Consider the following 15,051-nt stretch of genomic DNA (forward strand, 5'->3'; position numbering starts at 1 on the left):
TAATTGTATATTCTGACTGTACTGAAAAGGACAGTTAACAATGCCTAGACTCTTGTGTCTTCAGGTAGTGAGCTATTTAGGTAAGGTAGATGCACTTCTCAACTGTCCACAATTTTTTCTCGTATTTTTGCCCTGCTCCATGTAAAATGTTTAATCTTTTAATACATCACTGAGGATTACAGTCAATCAATAATGCCAGACCTTAGAGTTTCATACTTATTACTGTTCAGAAAATTCATGCTGATGCAAAATCTGTTGTTCTATTAACTTTTTTAAGTGAATTAGAGTAACACCTACAAATTGCCCCTGATTTTGGCCCGTTGTAGTCCCATTACTTTTTGGCTTTGCCCAGAATTCGTTTGCAAAGAAGTTGTGGGTGTATGAAGGCACACACTTTATTCAGCCACTGAAATGTAACAAATAACTGGTGAAAATCAAGGATTCGGAATGGTGTTCAACGGTTGCATATACAGAAACGGAAAAAGGCAGGAGCTTTTATAATATGACATTACTCTAATTCGGCAAAACAGAAGTAAAACAGTATAAATGTCAATACATAATTAAAACAGTCAACTAATGTAAAGGAAAATATACAAAGAGTTGCACAGAGTTTAACATAAAAGATTATGATCAGGTTTTCTATCATATCTACTTTACTTTGTGTTTAAGATGTGGATGCCAAAAAAATTCACCTTGAGAGTGACGTTCAAGAGGTGAATGTTGGCATCCACGTAGAGAACACATGATGGGGGGGGGAGGGGGTTACAGTCGGAGACCCAATCATAATTCTTTCTAGTTTATGGAACATTATCTGATCTATGTACAAGTTACAAAGGAAAAAAAGTGCAGTGTTTTGTCAGCTTTCAAAAACATATAAAAACATACAACATTTAGCGAACACTGACTGAAAGACAGCATCCTGACTTTCTTTCTGTAATGTAAGATGACAGATGAATGGCATAGATAGAAGGCAGAAAGAAAGTTACTTTTAGCTCTGCTGCGTTCCTGCTTTTGGGGGTGGGGGGTACTCTGAAAACGACATAATGAAATACTACAGTGTAGGTAGATCATAGATGCTCACAGTCAAGTCCCCATTAAAATGAAGACATGTCTGACCCACTCTGGTTAATGGAGCATGAGAAACATCTGCAAGAACAGCAAGAGGCACCATGGATAACAATTCACAGCAATTTTCCAATGTGTTAAATCAGAATACAATACCATTTTCATCCTGTCAAAGTGAAACATGTAGGAAAGCAAAAAGCACTGTGTTTAATTATGCTGAACTCACAAAGAGTTTGAAGAGAACTTTGGTGGCCAGAAGAGTAAAAATCTGTTTACGTTTGAAGTTAAACACTGGCGGTTTCTTAAGAGAAAAAATATGCAAAACATTTGTTAACGCCCACAGTTCTTTAAATAAATGTACCACACTTTTGTATGCATTTTAAGCATGTTTTTTTTTTTAAATAAACGTTTACCTTATTAGCATTCCAACAGACAACAGCCAAGGGAAACATTTATGGGCTAACTAGTCAATCTATAAATCAAAAGTATGATCAAAATAATGCGATACAAAACTATTTTTTGTTGTTAGATCTTGTGCTTGGTGAAAGCCTTCCCAAGTGTAATATGCCTTGAGTTTTTTTTTTTTTCAAGTTTGCTAACACTGGATATGACTGGGGTGTGCCTGCCAGTCTATTATGAAATACAGATGAAAATAAAAAAAAAAAAATATATATATATATATATATATATATATATATATATCTATATATATATATATATATATATATATATATATATATATATATATATATATATTTATATTCATATACATATACATACATACATATGACACTGTGGCCACACTGGCTTGAGTTAAAAGTTACACGTAACATTTATTTGCTAAAGCAATTACTTACTCAAAGTTTTACTGAAGTGGATTTCTTAGGCTGTACTAAACAAAAAATGTAGCATTTAAACATTTCCAAAAGCACCCCTGACCACCCTGTAATGTAAGCTGACTGGACCAGTCCATAAAACCGTACATTTGCAAAAACAAAACAATTATTTCATACTGCCTTAGAATTCACAGCCATCTGACCTGAAATACAACCTTAATTTATTTTATTTTATTTAATATTTATTTATAGGGAAAGTCTGACTTGGAACAAAGCCAATTTTCAGTGGAGGCCCGGGGAGAAACTGTCCAGACGCATGTCTTTGTAACATGGTAACTGGAGGACTCGGTGAAAACCCACACGAACACAGGGAGGACATGCAGGCTCTGCACACAAGGCACCCCAGCCGTGAATCAAACCAGAGAACCTCTTGCTGTGAGACAACAATGCTACCGCTGCACCACTGCACCATCTAACCTTTGAACTCTTCAAACTACTTAGCATTTTGAAACGTGAGGGGTGCATACCATAAAGCACTTTTAAAATAGCTTGCCCTTAAATATTAACTGGAACAGGGTAGGACCTCTTAAGGCTTATGAAATAAAAACTTCATGTATGTGCTTCGACAACTTTTGTTGTAAAAGGGATCAGAAAAATATGGCTCCATAGTGAACTCTCCAAACTCACTTTGTTGAGAGTCCTGAGATATAGAAAAAATGACACAGGAATATTAAACATAACTCTTGTCCTTTAAGCTTGCTGTTTAAAAGGAACAATACCAAAAAATACAGGAAAACAGAAAATACTGAACATCTGGCTTCATCTTCAAACTTATTTTTTAAAGGAGGCAAACCCCCTATACCTTTAATGTAATGGGGCAAGCCTGCCACACCACCACACCACCTAAACTTTATATATATATATATATATATATATATATATATATATATATATATATATATATATATATACATGAAGTGCAAGATCACCATACCTTGAAGAAAAGGGAATAATATTTCAAGAAATGGCAATCTCAGAAGGGAATATTATTTCAAGAATATTATTTCAAGAAATCAAAACCTGAGGCCTGCTGTGAGCAAAAAAAAAAAAACAGAAATTTACTGAAGCACTTTTCGTCTGCCTCTGTGGACAGACTTCTTCAGATAAAATGAAATAGTAAAACACTTCCTTTATAAAATCTAAGTCACATGTATTGAAACATTAAAACATATTGAAAAAAATGTGCTTTTTTATAGTTAGTTTTTTATTTTTTTGTTCTTCTGTGCTAGTTTGTTATGGCTTCTGGTGGACCTGCAAGCCCGATCAGCCCTAATTTATTGTTACAAACACAGTCGCAAGTTTTAAACTTGACAGCACTCATAGAAGTGCTTTCACAATGAGTGGAAACGCTAGCTACTTGTTTGGATGGTCTAGACTACCTCCAGAACCAACCGAATGTCATGCTTTGCACCAGTAACCAAAGCAACAACAGGGTGAATGTTTTTTCATTTCCTGAGGCTCCTGGACCCAGCGGAAACAGCAGTTCTTCGCCAAACAGCTCACCGTCCCTTTCTATCTCATGTGGGCAACATACTTCAACTTCGGTGACTACTATGGACACTTCTACTGGAGTTTTTCAAAATGCTGAGGCTAATTTGTCTTCTAACACCATTTTGCAACCTGGGACAGCAGTGTTGAATACTACGAATGTCGCTAACCAGACTTTTCATTCATTACAGCCTATGAGTGCTTCGGGGCTTATTGGGGTCCTTAACTTTAATGAGTGGATCAATAGACCAGTTTCACTCATCTCAAATACATCAGACAACCAGGGACAACCGGCTGGAAGCACAGAATTCAATCAGGTCAGTGACACTAACATTTGTGACAGACTGAAACTTTTAGATCAGAAGCTTTTGAAACTTAAGAAGTTACAATTGGAAGTTTCTTACTTCCAAGAATGCCTGCATTTACAAATAGTCCCAAAAGGGCTAAGGTCTTACCTATATCCAACTGGACTGATTTCTAATTGAGTTTTCCATAAAGACTTGCTTTCATTTTTCAACCAACAAGGGCTTAAACTTCCAGAATTGATGATTAAACATTATTCTCTGTATATTGACACCCTTACAAAAGATTCAACTGCACTACAAAATTCCATACTTAACGACCTAGATTATTCAAGATACAACTATGACTGTTCTACAATTTGCAGGAGTTTAGAACAACATCTAGAAAAGTTAAAAAGTAATAAATCTATGAAAATCCAACAAGATGTGGCTCATAGGTTGGTACTAGGCTATCAGCACTAGGGCCTATACAAGCCTGGCCATAACAATTCCCTTGCTATTTCTTCCCACAGTATTTACTTCCCTGGTGGCTTACCAACAGGGCTTAGCCTATCCACACACCCCCACCCCCGCCGACACAGAATTGGAATTTATATACCAACAGTAACCAGAGCGACAATATGCAGGTTCTTAGAAGTGAGATCAACTCGACAGGCGAGGATATCATAGATGAAGAATTCAATAACACTACTGTATTAAGAAGGTGCGAATGTATTTGTAACGTCAACAACACCAGTAACACCAACAACATAGAAAACAACAAAGTGAATAAATCAAATTTTCACTTCACAATGTGAAACACGCAGGAGCAGTACCGAAACAGAATCAATATCAGAGAACCAGGAACAAACAACGGAACCACCAACAGAGACGGTGATTCCAAGAAGATCCTGCCAACCAACCATTGTGACAAACTTGATTGGTGACTTTAAAATCTACAATTACTCATCTATTGATATAGATCCCATGATGTTGAATGTTTTATCTAAAGGTCAGACCTTCCTCCCTTCTCAACATCTAAACGTTGCTAAAACCTTAATGGACATTAAACATTTTGTTTGAAAATTAAATCTAACAATTTTGCTAGGAAAAGGAAACATAGAACAGAAAAAATTAATACATGTAGCTTATAACCGCATCAAAGGCTACCTGAATGATTTGTTCATCGAAGTTAAAATCAATTTAGACCTGTTCAATTACATGTCTATGCCTTTTCCTAGGATTCTGATGATGTTTGGAATCCCGAAAATCCATACAAGCCTCACCAATCCACCAATGAGACCTTTAATTAATGCCCGTAACTCCATCATGTACACTTGTGCCAAAGTAGTAGATTCGATACTACAGAAATATCTACATCACGAACAACAAATATGCAAAGACTCCTGGACATTCTTAGAAAAAACTAACAAGCTTATTTATAACACTGACCAGAACTTTATAACAACAGACATCAAAGACTTATACACTTCTATTCCACACCAGGAAGGAATAGAATGGGCTAACTTGATGTTAAGAGAGAGAGGGGCAACACCTTTGGAATTATACTTAGTTGATATTCTACTGGACATTATTCTCACTAACAACTATTTTTCATTTGATAAAGTTCTACCTCCAAAAAATCGGAGTAGCCATGGGGTCACCCTGTGGAGCTAGCCTTGCCAACTTTGTGATGGCATATTGGGAGAGGGAGAACATTTTTAAGGTTCCAGTTATTATGCAAAGAATAGTTTTTTTACACTCGTTACTTGGACGATACTTTTATTCTATTCCTTGGGAACCGGATTCAGGCCACTGAACTAGTTAATTACTTCAACTCATCTTCTGGCATCAGTTCACTTTTAACTTTGATGAGACATCTATTGACTATCTAGATATTAATCTTAAAAAAGATAGGATTTCAAATAGGTATTTAGCCAAAATTCATAGAAAAAAGACCTATTCTAATTCATTCTTGCATTTTTCCAGCTGCCACCCTCACCACCAAAAAAGATCAGTGGTGAAGGGACAACTGGTAAGAGCAGCAAGAATTGTCTCATTAGAGGATTTTAACATAGAATGCCAGTATTTGAGCAATTTATTTCTTCAAAGGGACTACCCTAGAGAGTTAATAGAGTCCCTAGTTGAAGAAGTCAAACACAAGAGATCTGTAGGCTTCTATGTTCCTTTATTAGCTGCAAAAGACATACATAATGAATTTGGTGACAATATAGTCTACCATTCACCAACTACAGCAGACTTTCAATTAACTTCACTAGACAATAAAGAAGTTAAGGACTACAACACTACCTTTATTACCACTTTTAATGTTAGCAGCGTTATGGTCTCAAACATTTTACACAAGAATTGGAACCTTTTACATTCTGACATGTCTATTATGGACAAAGCGAGTACCAAACCAAAAATAACATATAGGCGAGGTAGTAACTTGAAAAATTCATTAGAGACTAAAAAGGACAGAACACACAATTTCCCGGGGATGTCCAAATGTAACGTGTAAATACTGCAAGTACATTAACACAGGCAACAAATTTGAAGTAAGGAACAAACATTACTTTTTAGAGAAAAAATTCAGTTGTAACTTGAAACTAATAGTTTACTTAGCTAAGTGTGTAACATGTGCAGCGTTCTATATAGGAAAGATGGAGCGTAGACTCTGAGATCGTACAAATAAAGATCTTTACGCAATTGACCATCAAAAGATTGAGAACGCCTTAGCCAAACACATTGTAGCATTTCCTGGTCACACTTTTAAGTTTACTGTTATAGATCAAACTCCAGTGGATGATAGAGGAAGACCATCATCTCTGAAATTAGAAGAACTAGAATTATACTATACTGGCAACTGTCATTGAATGCCTATAGTTTTCCGGGCATGAATGACATGTGTGCTATTACTTGTTTATTAAAATTAAAGAGTTTATGTAGGTAACATAAATTTTATGAACATATTTGAAATATTTTTATGTATGGAATTTTTGGTATGCATTGTATATAATTTTTATGTTAATTTGTTTACTCTTTATTTTTTAGTAACAGAGTCTGGTATTTTATTTTAGGTTAGTGTTACTTTCATGCAATGTAACTTTAAATAGCAGAGGAATGTAGTACTGGTTGCTTAGCACTTGTAAACACTCTCGTTTGACCTGGATTATTGGTTGTTTCAATACATGTGACTTAGTAGATTTTATAAAAGAAGTGTTTTACTATTTCATTTTATCTGAAGAAATCTGTCCATAGAGGCAGACGAAAAGCTCATCATTAAATTTGTGGGTTTTTTGCTCACAGCAGGCCTCGGGTTTTGATTTTTTATAGTTAGTTTGTTTTTTATTTTTTTGTTCTTCTGTGATGTTTCAAGAAATGGCAATCTCAAACTTGATATATGGAAGTTTTAGACTTTTGGCCATTTGGTCTCTACATCTTGGAACTTGCCAGTGCAGGTCCTGAGGCTTTAAATAGTTATAGTAAACTGTGCTCCAGATACCCAAACATATATAAGGTAGAAATTCATGCAATTAAAGGAATCACACAATCTCACAGTGAATAAACTATGCATAAGGAAAATACATTTTGGGGAAACTGCCTAAATCACAACCCCCCCCATCCATTTTCTATATTTCTTATGCTGGTGTATGTCACTGATGAAGGTGGAAGCAAGCTGAACAGGGCAACCAAACTGCCCTATCCCCAACAACAGTTCCTAGCTCATACTTGTTTTCAGACGCACTAAGAAATACAATCACTCTAGCATTTTGTAGGTTCTCCTTCAAGTGGACCATGCCTGGTACACTTTCTGTGAGAAGTACTAAGGGGCATCCTTGTTACGTCCTTAAACCACCTCAACTAGCTCTCCTTAAATCAATGCAGTGACTCAACTTTGAGATCATTCTGGAATGCTGAACTCCTTCACACACTATCCAAAGCTCAAGGCAAGAGTATAACTGCTGCATTTCTAGGTAAGAACCTAGACTTCTTATGTGGAGGTACTGATTTCAACCTGGCCACCTCATGCTCAGCAACAAACTGCCCCAGTGTACATTAAGATCATAGTTTCTTTAGGCCAAGAAACAGCACCATCTGCAAACACTGCAACTCATGTGTCCACAGAATGGATACTCCATATCTTGGATGCTCCTTGATACCTTATGTACAAAACCTGCATACAGGAAGAAGGGAAAAAAGACAACACAACACAACACAACACACACACAGACACACACACACACACACACACACACACACACACACACACACACACACGGTCTTATGTTGCCCTAAACAGTTTTGACAACATCAAGAATGCAAACAACTCTTGCTCTGCAAATACATGGGCCAAATAGCATATTCATATGATCATAGAGGGTTACAAGGCTAACAGCCCTAGAGCCCTTACAAACCTAGCCATATTTATCCCAAGTTACCCCAACTGTCGATGGTTAGGTAAGTGAACTTTACAGAGCTAAGGGTCTGTGGTAGTTAATACCAACTTCCTCTGTCCAGGAGGGACATGGGTGCCACCCCAGGAATGAATTCGTGGTCACCCATCCATTGAACTAGATTGTGTTTGAAGAGGGTCTGGGACAGTCTCTGTTTCAGGTGAACTGGAAGCTTGTTCCACAGAAGTGGCAGCCTCTTGGATATGTATCCATCTCCCAGCATGACCTGTTCATGTCAGAGGCTAGGTTAAGATCCCTGTAGCATGTGACCCTCGTACAGTTTGATTTATGATTGTGTAGCATTTCCATTAGGGCTGGGTCAAAAACTGCCCTGAGAGCTAGGGGCATGTGACCCCTTTAGCAACCTGTACGAGACAGAATACACTGACAGGGCTTTCAGTCTTTCCGCTTAAGATTTGTTTTGTGTACCCTGTAATTTTTTAGTGAAAACCTCTGTGGTCTCGCCAATTGTTGCAGGTGTCTGGTGAAGTACATGCTAAAGGGAGCATTGTACTCAATAACTGGTCTGATGACGGCCAAGTTTAATGGAATTATAACATCCTTAGATCTAGATGCAATGCCTTTACTTATAAAATGTGCCACATAGAAGGATTTCCTTATTACTGTAGATATGTGGTGGTCAAAGTTCAGATCATCAGCCTGAGTGCCCAGATCGGGTTCCTATCAGTTTGTCAAAACTTCAGCAGTTTAAACACCATATGTTCGAACTGGAAGTTCGAAACCTGATTATCACGAAGCCGCGGAACACCAAATTCTTTCCCAAGAAAGAATTCGGTGGGCCGTTTCTGTGGCTTCACTATTCCCTCCACTGTGGTGCGAAGGTTATGGACCGGGTTAAGGTAAGTGTGTGAATGGACGGGGTTAAGGTGAGTGTGCGATAGTTACGGACCTTAGGGTTAGGGAGTGGGTAAGGTGAGTGTGCGATAGTTACGGACGTTAGGGAGCGGGTAAGGTGAGTGTGCGATAGTTACGGACGTTAGGGAGTGGGTAAGGTGAGTGTGTGCTAGTTATGGACCTTAGGGTTAAGGAGCAGGTAAGGTGAGTGTGCGATAGTTACGGACCTTGGGGTTAGGGTTTGGGGTAAGGTAAGTGAATAGATAGTAGTGTATGTACGGTTTAGTGTAGGGTTAGAAGTAGGGTTTTGTGAAGTGTATATGTGTGGATTATTTACTTTGGTGTGCTTGTGTTGTGTGTGTGTTTTCTTGGAACAGCGATTTTTTTTCCCTGGGGAAAAAAAATCGCTGTTCTAAGCCTTCGATGGTTTTGCACTTCGAGGTTAGAAGTTCAAACATATGGTATTCGAACTTCTGCCGTTTCATCAAAGTGATATAGACCCCCCCAGATCACATACCACTGTATCTACACTTGGAAGGGTGCTGTCTATAATGTAATTACCAGGAACATCAGCTTTCCCAAAGGGAATAATAATGTATTTTTTGCATTTAGCCTTAATCCGTGGCTTTGGCACCAATCATTTGTCTGCATTAACCTTGTATGCAATATATAAACATCGTTGGGGGACTAGTCAGAGACAGGCCATCTAAGTTTGCCAGACTTCTGAGAACTAAATTCCAAACAGTAAGGGGCCCAGCACAGAACTCTGTGGCACGCCACTGGTGACTGGTCTTTTGTTAAAAGTCATCACCCCCTTTGACAATATGTGTCCTGTAGGAGAGACAGTTGGCTACCCATCTGGTAATGTAGGGGTTAATTCCCAAATGGGAGAGTTTCTCTATAATATCTAAGTGGAAGATTGTGTCAAATGTCTTGGCTAGGTCAAGACAGATAGTATACAGTGTCTTTCCCTCATCCAGGGCCTTGATGACTTTCTTGAAATCAGCCATGTTTAACAGGCATGATCTACCTTTAACGAATGCAAACTGGGTTGGGTCCAAAGTTTACAGATTACCTATGTCCTTGTTAATAAGGTCCATAATGATTCTTTCCATGGCCTTGTAGATGAGGTAAGTCAAGCATATGAGCCTATAATTCTCAGGGTCAGTTGATGGTCCCCACTTTGTGAAAGGGATTACTGTTGCTGTCCTCCAATCCAGCAAAACACAGCTAGTTCACAAGCTGTGGTTAAACAGGGATCCAAGTGGGTCTGTTAGGTCATGTTTTAAGTTGTTTAAAAAGCAAACTGGGATGTTGTCTGGTTCCACTAATGCCATGTTTTTGGCCTTGGGGAGCTCAGAAATTACCTGCTCTCTTGAGATAACAGGCTGAAGAATGGTAGCAGGTATACTTTGGAGGACGACTGGAGGGGACAGGCAGACGAAGTTTGCTCCAAATCTGTTAGCTAGCAGGTTAGCTATTACCTCCAGTTGAGTATGGGTGGTGCCATCCACACAGTTCAGCACACAGCTGGGTATTTCCCTTTAGGTTTAAGACGTAGTTAAAGAATGTCTAGTGATTATCCTTAGCTAAGCTAAGGAAGTTCTTTTTGCTTCATAGTTAGCGTTTGAGGACTTGACAAGATCTCTAATTTGTTTGTTTAAGCTAGAGAGAGTTCTTCCTCGGCTGAGCCAGTTCCCTCTTGTTCTTGGACATTAGTTTCTTTCTCTTGTTGTATAGCCTGTTTATAATAGGGGTCCACCAGGGTGCCTTGCTTTTTTGACATAATCACACATAAGAGTGAATGAAAATGTGAAAAAAAAATAACAAAATGGAGCCATTGAATAACTGCAAAAAGAACTTTACTGACATTCTGGTAGCAGAACGCCAGTAAAGTCCTTTTTGGAGTTATTCAGTGGCTCCGTTTTGTTGTAGTTTTTTTTTGGCAAGAACTGGTTTTAGTCTGGTCAGGTACAGATGTTTCTATACAACTGCTTAAGTGGTTATACAGGGCACTGTTGTACACCTCTGAATAGAAGTCTGTGTTATCTGTGTTTGAGGGGGCTTTGAAACTTTTTATTCCATCACTTAGTAGGAGGTAATTTGTCTGTCTCTGAAAAATTGTTGTGTTTTGGAGCGTGATGAGATATCTGGTGTTATAATTACATCAAACAAGACAGATTTAAGGTCCGATCTTACCAGGAAGGACATCAAGGGGGTGGGGTGGGGGGTGTATTGCTCTCTCATGTTTGAAAATACTACGTCCAGGACATTTGAACCTCTTGTGGGTGTGCTGACTAGGTGTTCCAGAGAGTTTGCATTGACAAAGTCCAAGAACCTCTCAGCCAGCATGCTTGTGGTCATGTATGTTTCCCAGTCCATGTTAGGAAAACTAAAATCACCTATGACTAAGGTGTTGGGCTGTATGGCAAGTGACTTCAGTAAGTCAATGTATTGGGGATGCTTTTCCTGGTTTATAGTGGGGGACCTCAGCTAGCTATGATGTGTTAGGGGGCTTTGCCTATAGTTAATTGGACATGGAGTAGCTCAACAGAGTCATACTGCTTGACCAGTCTCAAGGTGTACTTATCCTTAATGAAGATGGATACGCCTCCTCCTCTGATTCTTTCATGCTCAGTCTGTGGTCTGAAAGTATGGAAGGCATTGTAGCCCTGCACGGCTGGGGTGCATTTCACACCTTTGAACTATGTCTCGGTGACTACACAGATGTCAGTATCTTCCAAACTGGGAAGTGCTTCCAGGGAGTGCAGTTTCTTGTTGTGACTCCCAACATTAAGCAGCAGTACCTTGAATTTATCTAGAGAGGATTTTGTTATGTTGGAAGGTGGTCATTTTGACTGCCTAAAAAGGCACAATAAGGGTGGCTAATGCCTTTGCCAGTATCTGAAAGCTTAAAGGAGACAGGTGCAGACTGTCTCTGGCAAAGCAGCGTGGCCTGTATCTTCCCAGGCTGACAGATACTGGATCCCCTTGGAGTGACACCAGAAGCTAAGCCAATTGTTAAAGTCAATCATTTGTTATTTGTATTGTGGAATCATCCTGGGAGAAGATAAAATACTGCTTAAGGTAGGATTAAACTTGCCTGTGACACATAATCTGAGAGCTCAGTCATGTCTCTCTTCATACAGTCTAGTGAGGTACATCTCAGGTCATTCACCCCCACATGGACTGTGATGGAGTCATACCCGTACTTGTGGTTGAGTGACTTGAGTGCTTGAGTGACTTGGCAGATCATGGCACCTGATAGGCAGCAACTAATTGTAACCTGCTCCTTATTCAGCCTGGTGAGAGGAACATCTGTGCGTCTCACAATGGAGTAACCTATGACCGATATATTAGGTTTTGTGGTGTTACACCTTATGGGCTTATTTGTTGAGATACTGGTGTGTGTGTGTGTGTTATTATGTGTTGTGGTTGTTTTTTGCATTGTTATGTGTGTAAGTGGCTTCCATTTGGGAGGCCTCTGATCTTTTGGTAAGTTACTAGTGAGTACCTCCGCATATGTGGGTTTATGTGTCGTGTCCTTATTTGGTGTGGCAAGTGTGTGTGTGCTGACAACCTGTTTGGTACTCGATTTGTCCTTATGTGAGATTCTTGTCTCCAATTTTACAGTGTAACTACATCTCTCACCTAAAGTATTTGTTGATTTCCGGACTAAGTGGTTGTCAGTATATATAAGACAATTGCTACATTGCCTCAGGATGTCCATGTCTATCAGTCTGACCAGAGAGATGATGGGAAACTGCCCATCCATGACAACAAGCTCTTACTACATGTTTTATTAGGGAAGGGAATGGGTTAATTTGACAGGACTGTGCTGGTAATGCTGAGAGTACAAGAGGGTCCTCTTCTTTGTGTAGGCTAAGGTTGATCCATAAAGCAAAGCTGCTGAGTATGGAACTGAGTTGCACCTACAGCAGCAATAAAGCTTGGAAGAGTTTCACTGATAGCTGTTTTGGGAAAAACTGAGCTTCTAGGCTTCTGTGTCTATACATGGCACTGTAAACCACAGCTGCACAAAGAGCAGCAGTGTGCAAATGCGAGCCACATTGAGCAAAGATCAATACATTTGTTTAGCTAACTACCAATCAGGAAAGCACAAAATAAGCCTTCCACCAGTAATAAGCAACTCTAGAGAAGTCAGAGCAGCACACTTCTACCACAAGGCTGCAGAAAAAAAACCTTTCTAATGTAGAATAGCTGGTTTGGAGCCCAAGTGTAACAAGACCACACAAAGTACCTACATCTAACAGATGCAATGCAAAACAGTGCAATTAACTCCTTAAAGCAGCAGCAGACAGTACATTTTTTTAAACTGCTACAGTACATAAAGGAAGTACAAAAAAATACTTAGAGCCCTTTTATGTGCCTCCCAGCTCAGACAGACCAGGTAAACATCTACATTAGTCCTTCTAATGTAAAAGCACAGTAAAGGAGTGTCCATATTGAAATGCTACCAAAAAAAGGTAAGAACAGACATAACGATATGGATACAGCAGTGTGCTTTACACAGCTTATAAATGTGTGACTATTCAGTAAAAGTACTTTACTTTTTATAACTGAGCCAAGAGCCACTCAGTTGTACAGAATTTGTGCAAAACTGACTCTGAGACCCATACTGTTACTGGCATCTGTACAAGCTGCCTCCCATAAAACATTCCAGGACACATGCCTGTGCGCCTTCTAAGTCCACAAAGCACATTTACACTTGTGAACTCCCATACCCCCTTTCTTCTCTGTCTAAAGACAGAAAATAGATCCACTGTCTCATTGTATAAACAAATCAGCACTGGTCCTTCTGAATCAGAAGCTCATTCCAATTCTCACACTTCTGGGACTGTTACTTTATTATGGTGAAAGGTCTGCATATCCTTGAGATCAAGTGACCTGTGTTTCCAGGAGCTCTGTGCTCCTGTACAGTCACCTTTGGCAAACTGGTCTGAGAAGGGGCAGACAAAAAAATGATCCTCAAAATGATCCTCAATGATGATTCTTTCATAGAACAACAAAGCACGTGCCAAAACAAGGACATTGAAACCTATCCTTAGAGCAACTTGGTTGATGTGTGACCAACATACTGATCTGACGTAGCTCAAGAAAGCTGCAAGGAGATGTTGTGTGGCCTTATTATCCACAAGATTAACAGCACGACATAGGTGATACACACCTGTAACCTACCCGCATACCTGTATTAGATGACAAAGGCAGGCATAAGACTGAGTCTAGTCCTCTACCTAAGTCAAACAATGAATAAAGACTAGTCATTTCTGCAAAAGAGAACTAAAGTATTACATGAAACATACAAATGTTTTTGAAAGAATTTGCATCTGCATGCGAGGCAGTTTTGACAGACATCTTAACTAAATTAATGTAGATGCTCAAATAAGACAATCAGTTATCCAACACTGGCCCACTATAGAATAAGTAGAATAAGAATTATTAGTTCAGCAAAAATAGATGAAGGTCACTGTTTGGACAGAAGTGGGAACAAACTTACAAAAGCACTAGGAAAAGACAAGAAAAGAGGGAACAGCAAGGAAAGTACCCCTAATAGTTCAAAGTTCAGAAGCCAAGTGTGACAAAAACATAGCATACAGTGAAATAACTGAGTGTAGTTCAAAGGGTTATGTTCTGCAACACCCCTCCAACAAGACACACACACACACGTAGCTTTACAGTCTGATTTGTTAACTTTTATCCTTTCAAGTTTAATTTATAATTTAAAATTCATTTCTTCTGACAAATGCATGTAAAGAATGCAGACTGTAGTATCAAATTATAGGAGGTTATTATACTCTGACAATACTGACGGTGAACTGATTGATACAGAATTCTTGCCTAAATCAAATGCATCTGCAGATAATTGGATGCAGGCCACTAAGGAAAGCAGCAGGGACAGACTGGTCTAAATGCATTAGAAAAAATAATTTGCTATTTGTAAGGACTCCAAGGACAGGGAAATAATAGTTGGGTCCGAATGAAACTGAA

General features: G+C 38.9%; 1 protein-coding gene across 4 annotated transcripts in view; it reads right to left on the bottom strand.

Annotated features, from left to right (window-relative positions):
• Positions 1 to 15,051, bottom strand: part of MLLT6 (MLLT6, PHD finger containing) — a 2,458,880-nt gene that overhangs the window by 207,688 nt on the left and 2,236,141 nt on the right. The window lies entirely within an intron of this gene.

Source organism: Protopterus annectens, chromosome 13.part0, assembly GCF_019279795.1.
Source record: "Protopterus annectens isolate FY-2018-M chromosome 13.part0, PAN1.0, whole genome shotgun sequence".
In the NCBI taxonomy this organism is placed as follows: Eukaryota; Metazoa; Chordata; order Ceratodontiformes; family Protopteridae; genus Protopterus; species Protopterus annectens.